Source organism: Symphalangus syndactylus, chromosome 23, assembly GCF_028878055.3.
Source record: "Symphalangus syndactylus isolate Jambi chromosome 23, NHGRI_mSymSyn1-v2.1_pri, whole genome shotgun sequence".
In the NCBI taxonomy this organism is placed as follows: Eukaryota; Metazoa; Chordata; class Mammalia; order Primates; family Hylobatidae; genus Symphalangus; species Symphalangus syndactylus.
Window position 1 is genome coordinate 67,991,297 of NC_072445.2, and position 8,863 is coordinate 68,000,159.

Below are 8,863 nucleotides of genomic sequence, written 5' to 3' on the forward strand. Positions count from 1 at the left end.
CACACACAGAGAAATACAGAGGTGTGAAGTGGGAAATCAGGGGTCTCACAGCCTTCAGAGCTGAGAGCCCTGAACAGAGATTTACCCACATATTTATTAACAGCAAACCAGTCATTAGCATTGTTTCTATAGATATTAAGTTAACTAAAAGTATCCCTTATGGGAAATGAAGGGGTGGGCCGAATTAATTGCAGCAGGAACACGCCCTTAAGACACAGATCGCTCATGCTAATTGTTTGTGGCTTAAGAATGCCTTTAAGCAGTTTTCCTCCCTGGGCTGGCCAGGTGGTCCTTGCCCTCATTCCCATAAACCCACAACCTTCCAGCTTGGGCGTTATGGCCATTATGGACATGTTACATTGCTGCAGAGATTTTATTTATGGCCAGTTTTGGGGCCAGTTTATGGCCAGACTCTGGGGGGGCTTGCTCCCAACAGGGAAGTGTGACACTGCAGGGCACATTGAGAGACACTGGGCTTCTAAGGGTGACAGCGACAGGGGGCGGCAGGCAGCCACCTGATTAGGTTGCACCTGTGAAATCCCAATCTCAGCATTCCCAACCATTCTTTTTCCCTTCTCCCTTTACAGTGCACGTCCTGAAGGTGGTTTGTGGTTCAGGCTGCCATAGTACCCCAGACAGGGCCCCCAACTTGAACCTGGACTTCATACTTCCCCTGGGGGTCTCCCCTCTATGGGGTCCCACAGGAGTGGGGATGGGACCAAGGAATACCAAGGCGCTAGGGTCTCTCTAGTACCAGGGGAACATCTGATCTTCTACTAGAATAGGCAACATTATCAGACATGTCATTTGTACAGGATGTGACACCCTTTAATGGACTAGATGACTGAGGCCAGAAGGTCTGAGTCATGCAGCAGGGGCCATGGGTGCCACAGAGGTAGTGGCCTGGGCTGGGGCAGACAGACTTAGTCACTGCAGCAACTCAGCCCAGCCTTGTCCACAGGTGGGGAACACCTGGAACCCCGGTGTGTCTCTGCTTTTCCACAAGGACGTGGGAGCAGAGGCCTGGGAGCACAATACCTTTGTCGTACCCTCCCAGGCAACCTGGCAAAGTGCTAGATCTGCCCTTCTGGACCTCGTTCTGTCCCTGACCAGAGCAACCCTCTCATCCCGTCAGTGGTGAATGACATCTGTGTGCCTGACACCACCACGCACCCAACAGAGCCCGAGCCCTGACTGACCGAGGGAGGCTCTGGCACCCAGGCATGGGAGGGAGCTGGAGGTGCCATGTTTTAGCTTAACCGATTATGCAGCAAAATGGCATGAACACAACTAATAAACCTCTCCATGGGCTGGTGCTTTGACACACCACACTCCTTTGTTTCCATGGACAAGAGGTGTCCGCGTGCAATAAAGGAAATAAGAATTGGATTAGCAGCAGCCCTCTGTGCAGGGGAGACTGAGCTCTGCAACTCTGCCTCATGTGGCGTGGCTGGTGAACGTCAGTGCCTCCCACCCCAAGTATGGAATTGAGCAGTCACGTGGGGGAAGGGCTACACCTTTCTCTGTGGGCAGCCCTGGGATGGGCAATGTCATGGCAGCCAAGCTGGCAGATGGTGGGATCCTGCACGCTGGGTGTGCTGGGAGCAACCTGGCTATCACCCCTGCGAATGGGCCATACCGTTGGGCCAACAATCTGGGGCTTTTCACCAGACTTGCTAGGGACCTGCCAGGAGGAGTAACAGACCGGGTTTATGTCCCCTAAGGGATCTCTGGTACCATCGTAGGAGTCAGTGCTCATGAAAAACATAAGAAACCTGTCCCTGAGTGTGGCAGGTATCACTGCCTCCACCTCCTCTGCCTGGGCAGCCAGCAGCCAGCCCTTGGCTCCTTCTGGAAGCCTGCTTCAGATGACAGGATTGCTCAAGACTGTCTTCCCTGACCAAGAAGAGTGTGTGTGTGTGTCAGGGATTGCAGAGACACAAGGAGAGGAGATCTGGAGGCAGACCCACTGGGTCACAGTGGGGCCACCTAAGGACTCTTCTCCAACTTCGTTACCTGGATCGCTGGGATCCTGGGCCAGACTGCTGCTCCCAGCAGGCCTGGCCATCCTGCTGTGGTTGTGGTCCCCCTGGGCCTGGTGAAGTGTAACCTGGCTATGGCTCAATGACATTGCACTGAGCCTGTGTCCATCAATCTGTTACATCGACCTGACAAGACATGCCTCTGTCTCCAGATCTGGAGAGGTCAGAGGGCAGAGGCAATGGACTGGCTTTGTAGAAGGGGCTACCTGGGTTGGGAGGTGGACTGCAGGACAGCTCTCCAGGTGACCCTGGACTAACCCAGTTCTGCCCCACTTCTCACTCATAGCTGTCAAGAATAACCCTAGAATATACTGGAATGCTGCATCCCGAGATAGGGAGGGACTGACTGGGCCTGCCTGGGCTCTGTCCCAGTCTCCCCTAGAAACAGGACGTCCTTCAACACTGCAGCCCAGTGTGTCCTGTGACCCCAGGGTATAAAACCCAGGGCAGGCTGCTTTCTGGGGGTCCTTCAGCTGTGGTGCAAGTGGGGTACACACAGATGAGACTCCACCCGCCCCGGGCAGCTTTCCTGAGCCTTGGGGACCGGCTTGCAATGGAGCCATGGCTTCTGCAGTCCCTTGCTGTCCATCTGTAAGAAATCCACTTCATGGTGCCTGTTGAATTTGACTGTGTTCTATCTCACCAGGCTCAGACACGTTCATAAACAGTGCCCAGTGACACTGCTTCACAAACCCCTTCTAGACCTTTCTCCAATGGGTCTGGACCATCCACAGAAACTCCGAGGGAACTAAAGGGAATATCACGGGAGGGCATAGTGTCAGTGGAGGAGCTGCCTTGGTCTGTTACTCACGTACTTAGTGAAGGCAGTCAGGTTTCCAGTTAAATTCTCCATATCTGTAACCTATGGTCACTGTGCTAAAATAATGTGCCATTTTTTATTCGCAGGCAGAGGTATTATCGAGTTGATTAGATTAGGAATTGGTGTTTACTAGCTGTATTAATGGAAAAAGTTATGATCAGACACATTATCTACCAAACTATCTTTGATTTTGACCTTTCCTGTTCCCACCATAGCATTTCGGTCATATTGTCAGTGGATAACATGTGGTTACTGTGGAAATTGGATTAAGTGACTCAGAAGTTCCTTTCCAGTCCCGTGATGCTATGTGACATGGTGCTGATTATCTGCAAGTGGTCTAATCTTAGGGCTTGAATGCAGACCGTCATCCAGCTCCATTTACTTATGTATGTCTTAACAACACAAGAAAACGGACCTCCAGAAGTGAATGCCCCAGAACGAGTGTTTGACACTCCTGACTTTGCAGGTGGACAGAAAAACCACATCTGTCCAGGTCCCAGCACAGGAATACGATGCTGGCCACTTCTAAAAATATTCAGGATCAGAGAGAAAAATCTTTACTTTGACTAGAAAGTGATGTTATATAGAAGACTTTCAAGATCTGTAGCAAAACACCTTCTACATGCCATGCACTTTGTATTCAATTTGAACTCCTCTCTGGTCCTACATGTAGGTGTCATTTGCTCAGTTTAACCAATGAAGGATGGAGGTTCAGGGTGTGGCTGCAATGAGCCAGGTCTGGAAACCAGGCTTAAGTGCAAAGCCATGCTCTCTCCACAGCCTCCGCCCCTTGGTGAGGGGTGTGGTATTTATTAGGTGAGGGGGCCTGATGGAGAGGGACAGAGGTAAGGGAGGAGCAGCTGCCAAGCCTGGCTGCTTCTGATGAAATTAAAGCAAACAAACGAACAAAAACTAAAGTAGAAGACGTTCCCGCCAGACTTTTATAGTTCTTGAAGACAAAGACACTCTGTTTACCTCCATTTCAAAATACATTTTGAGTTTTCCTTTTTCAATAGAAAATCCAGGCTGGCCACAGTGGCTCACGCGTGTAATTGCATTATTTTGGGAGGCCAAGGAGGGCGGATCACCTGAGGTCAGGGGTTTGAGACCAGCCTGGCCAACATGGTGAAACCCCCTCTCTACTAAAATACAAGAATTAGCTGGCCGTGGTGGTGCATGCCTGTAGTCCCAGCTACTTGGGAGGCTGAGGCAGGAGAATTGCTTGAACCCAGGAGGCAGAGGTTGCAGTGAGCTGAGATCACGCCACTGCACTCCAGCCTGGGCGACGGAGTGAGACTCCATCTCAAAAAAGAGAAAAAAAAAAAGAAAATCCAAATTCCCAAGTTCCCGATAAACCAAGGTACCCCAATGGGGATGAGGTTTCTGGGGCTGCGCTCCACCCACCCCGATGGCTACTGAACCCATGGCCTCACGGGCCTCTGCACGGCTGGAACCCACCTGTCCCAGCTCCGCCCCCACACTAGCCCTGCTGTTCATTGGTCATAACTCCTCTTGGTTGCCAGTTATTGAAACCCAATTTAAACTGGATTAAGAGGAAACAAAGGAAGGGATTTTTGGAAGCTTCAAGCTACCACAGAAATGGCAGGAGTGTGGTGGGTGTCAGAACCACCTGACTTGCAGAAAGTTTTGCAAAGATTTCATAAGCCTCGCTGTTGTGACACCCCGTCTGTTCTCTTTCCAGTTCTGTGTCACTGTGACAACCCACAGGCCAGAGGAAACTAGAAAAGAGGTTTCTGGTATGAACTGTCCTGAGGGCTCCTCTCCTCTGCTATTTCACGTTTTCCGCACCACCACCGGGTTCAGCAGTATTCTTTGATGATCCTAAATTCTCTAGATTTAGCTTCTCAGTCAAGCCTGTTTCTGCTTACAGGAATGGGCAGATGGAGTGGGCAGACAGGCAGTAACAGACCCTTCTAAACCCCACCCATGCAGCAAAGAGGCCAAGACTACTCCTGCTTACAAAAGGCAGCACGTCCATCAAAATCTGTGGCCATCCAGGTCTGTTCTCTCCCATGGAGGAAGGAGCCAAGGTTTCTCCAAGGAGGGAGAAAAGGAGACAAACGGAGAGGAAGGCACAGGGCACACTGATCACTTTCCCATTGGAGTTCATTCCATTCCTATTTGAATATCATGCGAGCTAATGAAACATTTCTGACTTCCATAGCATCTGGCTTCTGAAAACTGCTAATATTTCTTAATGCTTTCCCATGTAAACAGTCAAAATAATCGTGCCTTAATTTTATATAGCACTTGACAGTTGATAGAATATTTTTATCTGCGTATCTTACTTGATTTTCATAAGAAATTTCCAATGTAAAAGTGGCCCTGCCAAAAAATAAAAGTGAACCTAGAAGTCATTGTTATACCCACTTCCAAGCTGAGAGAATCAAGGCCTGAATGAGTAAAGTGACTTACCAGAGACTGAACAATGGCCTTGTCTCAAAAGCCAGTTTTCTCAACATGGAAGCTTGTTGGAAGGATGTAAAATATGTATTTAATGACTCATTAGCAAAATGGAGATTTTCCTTTAAGTGATTCTTATGATACAGATAACAACTATGTTTTTTTGTTGTTGGTTTGTTTATTTATTTATTTACTTTTTTGGATGGAGTCTCACTCTGTCACCCAGGCTGGAGTGCAATGGCACAATCTTGGCTCACTGCAAGTTCCGCCTCTTGGGTTCAAGCAATTCTCCTGCCTCAGCCTCCTGAGTAGCTGGGATTGCAGGTGCACACCACCACGCCTGGCTAATTTTCGTATTTTTAGTAGAGACAGGGTTTCACCATGTTGGCCAGGTTGGTCTCGAACTCCTGACCTCACGATCCACCCACCTCAGCAACAACAATGTATTTTTAAACTGCATGACTTTGTAGAGGTTATTGTAATCTATCCTCCTTTAAGAGATAAGGAAACTGAGGCTTAGAGAGGCTAATATACTATGATCCACAAGTTGTCCAAATCTGTTTTATGATTTATGACCTTAAGCACGTTCATTATATTTTAAAATTCTACTTCATCGAAACATCATGGGAAGGTACAGCAACACAACATTTGCAATGAGGTTACTGCATAAACAATCATAAGGCAGAAGGGATGTGAATCCTGTTTTTAGTGCACTAGTAGGAAATTCATACCACATCCTAAGCTACTCCAGTCATTCCACTCTGCAAACCAGAGCATGAGAAATGATCTTGGCTCATGACTAATCCACTGCCCTGAGCCAGGGGACATTCACATCTACACTATCTGCGACATGGAGTTGTCTATTCTTGAAGAGCATCATCTTCTGTAGCGAGGAAAGTCAGTTAAGCAATTACTTGCTGAAAAGCTACTAGGAGCCAAACGTTGTGGAGTGCACATGACTGTGACTGTGCTTGCCCTCGGAAGGCTTATAACCCAGAGCCGAAAAGACAGAACCTCTGCAGTGTGATGTGAGCAGAGGAAGGAGAGACTTAATGAAGCGAACGGTTAGATGAAGACTTCACATTTTTTTTATAGATCATGGGGGCAGAATTTCAAAAAAATTAGAGAATGGAAGAAATATGGAATTCTAATTCAGATACTTTCTGCTTCAAACAAAGTTGGCTAGTCATAGAGATGGCAGTTGAGTAACTTCATGCAGAGTAAAGAAATACCACACCCAGGACGTTGCAGGTTGCTCAAGCAGATGACCACATGGACCCCGGCTTCCTCAGAGCCTGCTGTGACTAGAGCACAACCAGTACAAGTGACAAGAGACCCGCCCCATGTGTGCACTTGCTACTCAAGCATCCAACATTCACCATTCCCCACACTTGGGGAATCTCGTACCAGAAAGTCTATTCTTGGCCCAATAGACTTTCTGTTCCACTGTACTTGTCTCAACAACCTGCAACAGTGAGGAGGCGATGAGGCAGGTAGAGAATTTGCAGGCTATGGAGTGGAATTCATGTATTTTATTCCTCAGTAAGGAGGCAAATGAGTAAGAAGGTGTGTTTTCACCGGAAGCCACAAGCTAAAGCAAAATAGGCAAGAAGCTCAAAAGCCTCCCTCTTTCCTTAGAGCCCAGCTAGCCCACGTGTGCCTTTGTGAGACTCAGAAAAAGACGTCCTCTCCTCTGGATTTCTGCCTGCTCACCGTCGGCCCTCAGCCAGGCCCCCTGGGCCTTGCCTTGCCCACACAGCCACACAGCAGCGAGTTCCCCACCCATGCAGCAATTTCAAGTGTGGATGACAAACACCTGGAGAAAAGCAGCAGCTGGTGTCAGAAGGGATGACAGGGGAGGGGGAAGAAGGAGGCAAGCTCAGGTGGCATGGGGACTCAGGACCTCCTTAAGGCCTCATAAGTCACTGAATGTGTTTAGAGCAAGGAAGAAAAGATAAATGACAGCTACAGGTAGGGAGGCAGGAGATGGGTCTGAAAAGAGCCTGTTTGCCACCAAAAACTTATTTCTAGGCTATTGATGGCAGGTCACATAGCACAGTGAAGTGGTTCTCAAGTGTGGTCCACGTGGACCAGCCCCATTAGCACCACCTGAGAACTGACAGTTAGAAACACAAATTCTTAGGCCCCATTGAAGACAGACTGTATTAGAAATCCTAGGATTTTCAGCGAGTCCTCCAGGTGATTCTGATGCATGTAAGAGCCTGGAGCCACGGGCAAGGTGGCCGGGCAGGTCCGGCTCTGGGGGTTCCCATCCTAGCTGACTCTCAGGAAGTCACTTTGCCATCTTAAGTTGTGTGCTCCTTTTCTCCATGTAAAATGGACATACTAACAGCACCGGCTTCTATAGTCTTTTTGGAAATTGAGATCACATATGGAAAACATTTTGCATGGTGCCCAGCATATGGCAGGCAGGGAATACATGTTTGCAATGACTGCTGCCAGCCAAAATGAAGCAGCAAGTGTGCTTGGAAGACTGCAGGCCTCCATGGTCTCCAAGTTCAGCCTGTCCCCTGAGTGGAGAAAATGCAAGAGGATGCAGGCTGGCGTCCAGGGAGAACCCAGAGGGAGAGAGCAACGCCCGGTGCATAACCACCCAAGGCCCTGGAACCCCACAATGCCTCAGAGCCCAGGTGAGCAGTAGCGCCTGGGGCTGCACAGTGCTGGGCTGGGAAGCTGAGCCTGAGGGCTCAGCGCAGGCTTTGAGAGGAAAGCGATGCTTGAACTGAGGTGGGGAGAATGAGTCATGGCAATACCCAACATTTACGGACTGCGTGCCAGACATGACTTTAAGCAATGCCAGATTTGAATCATGTAATCTCCAAAGTGATATTTTGATACCCGTTTTAAAGATGAGGGAAAAGAAAATAACCTTGACCAAGGTCATGGAGTGAAGTGGCTCAGATAGGATTTGAACCCAAGCAGACAGACTCCTGGACCCACACGCCTCACCAAGTGTGGTTGGCTAGCGGACTTAAAGAACCCTGGGGGCAGGGTGCTGAAGGAGGGGAGAGTGGTGTGAGGCTCTCTGTTTCTCTTATTAAATCCAGTTCTATGCCGGGCACGGTAGCTCATGCCTGTAATCCCAGCACTTTGGGAGGCTGAGGCGGGTGGATCACCTGAGGTCAGGAGTTCAAGACCAGCCTGACCAACATGGTGAAACCCCGTCTCTACTGAAAATACGAAAATGAGCTGGGCATGGTGGCAGATGCCTGTAATTCCAGCTACTCGGGAGGCTGAGGCAGAAGAACTGCTGGAATCCAGGAGGCAGAGGTTGCAGTGAGCCGAGATTGCACCACTGCACTCTAGCCTGGGCGACAGAGTGAGACTCCATCTCAAAAATAAAATAAAATACAATAAATAAATCTAGCTACTAGGTGTCTGGCGTGTCCTACCCCCGTGGATGGCATGGCTGGTGGGGTGTAGCACAGGAGGGATGCAGCTCCCTAGTGGTGGCTCCAACTCAGCCATGAAAAGTCACACGCTAAGAGACTAATTCTGCACGTAAGAAATCATGTGAGGGGGTGAGAAACAGCAAGCTATAAACAGATGGTGTAGT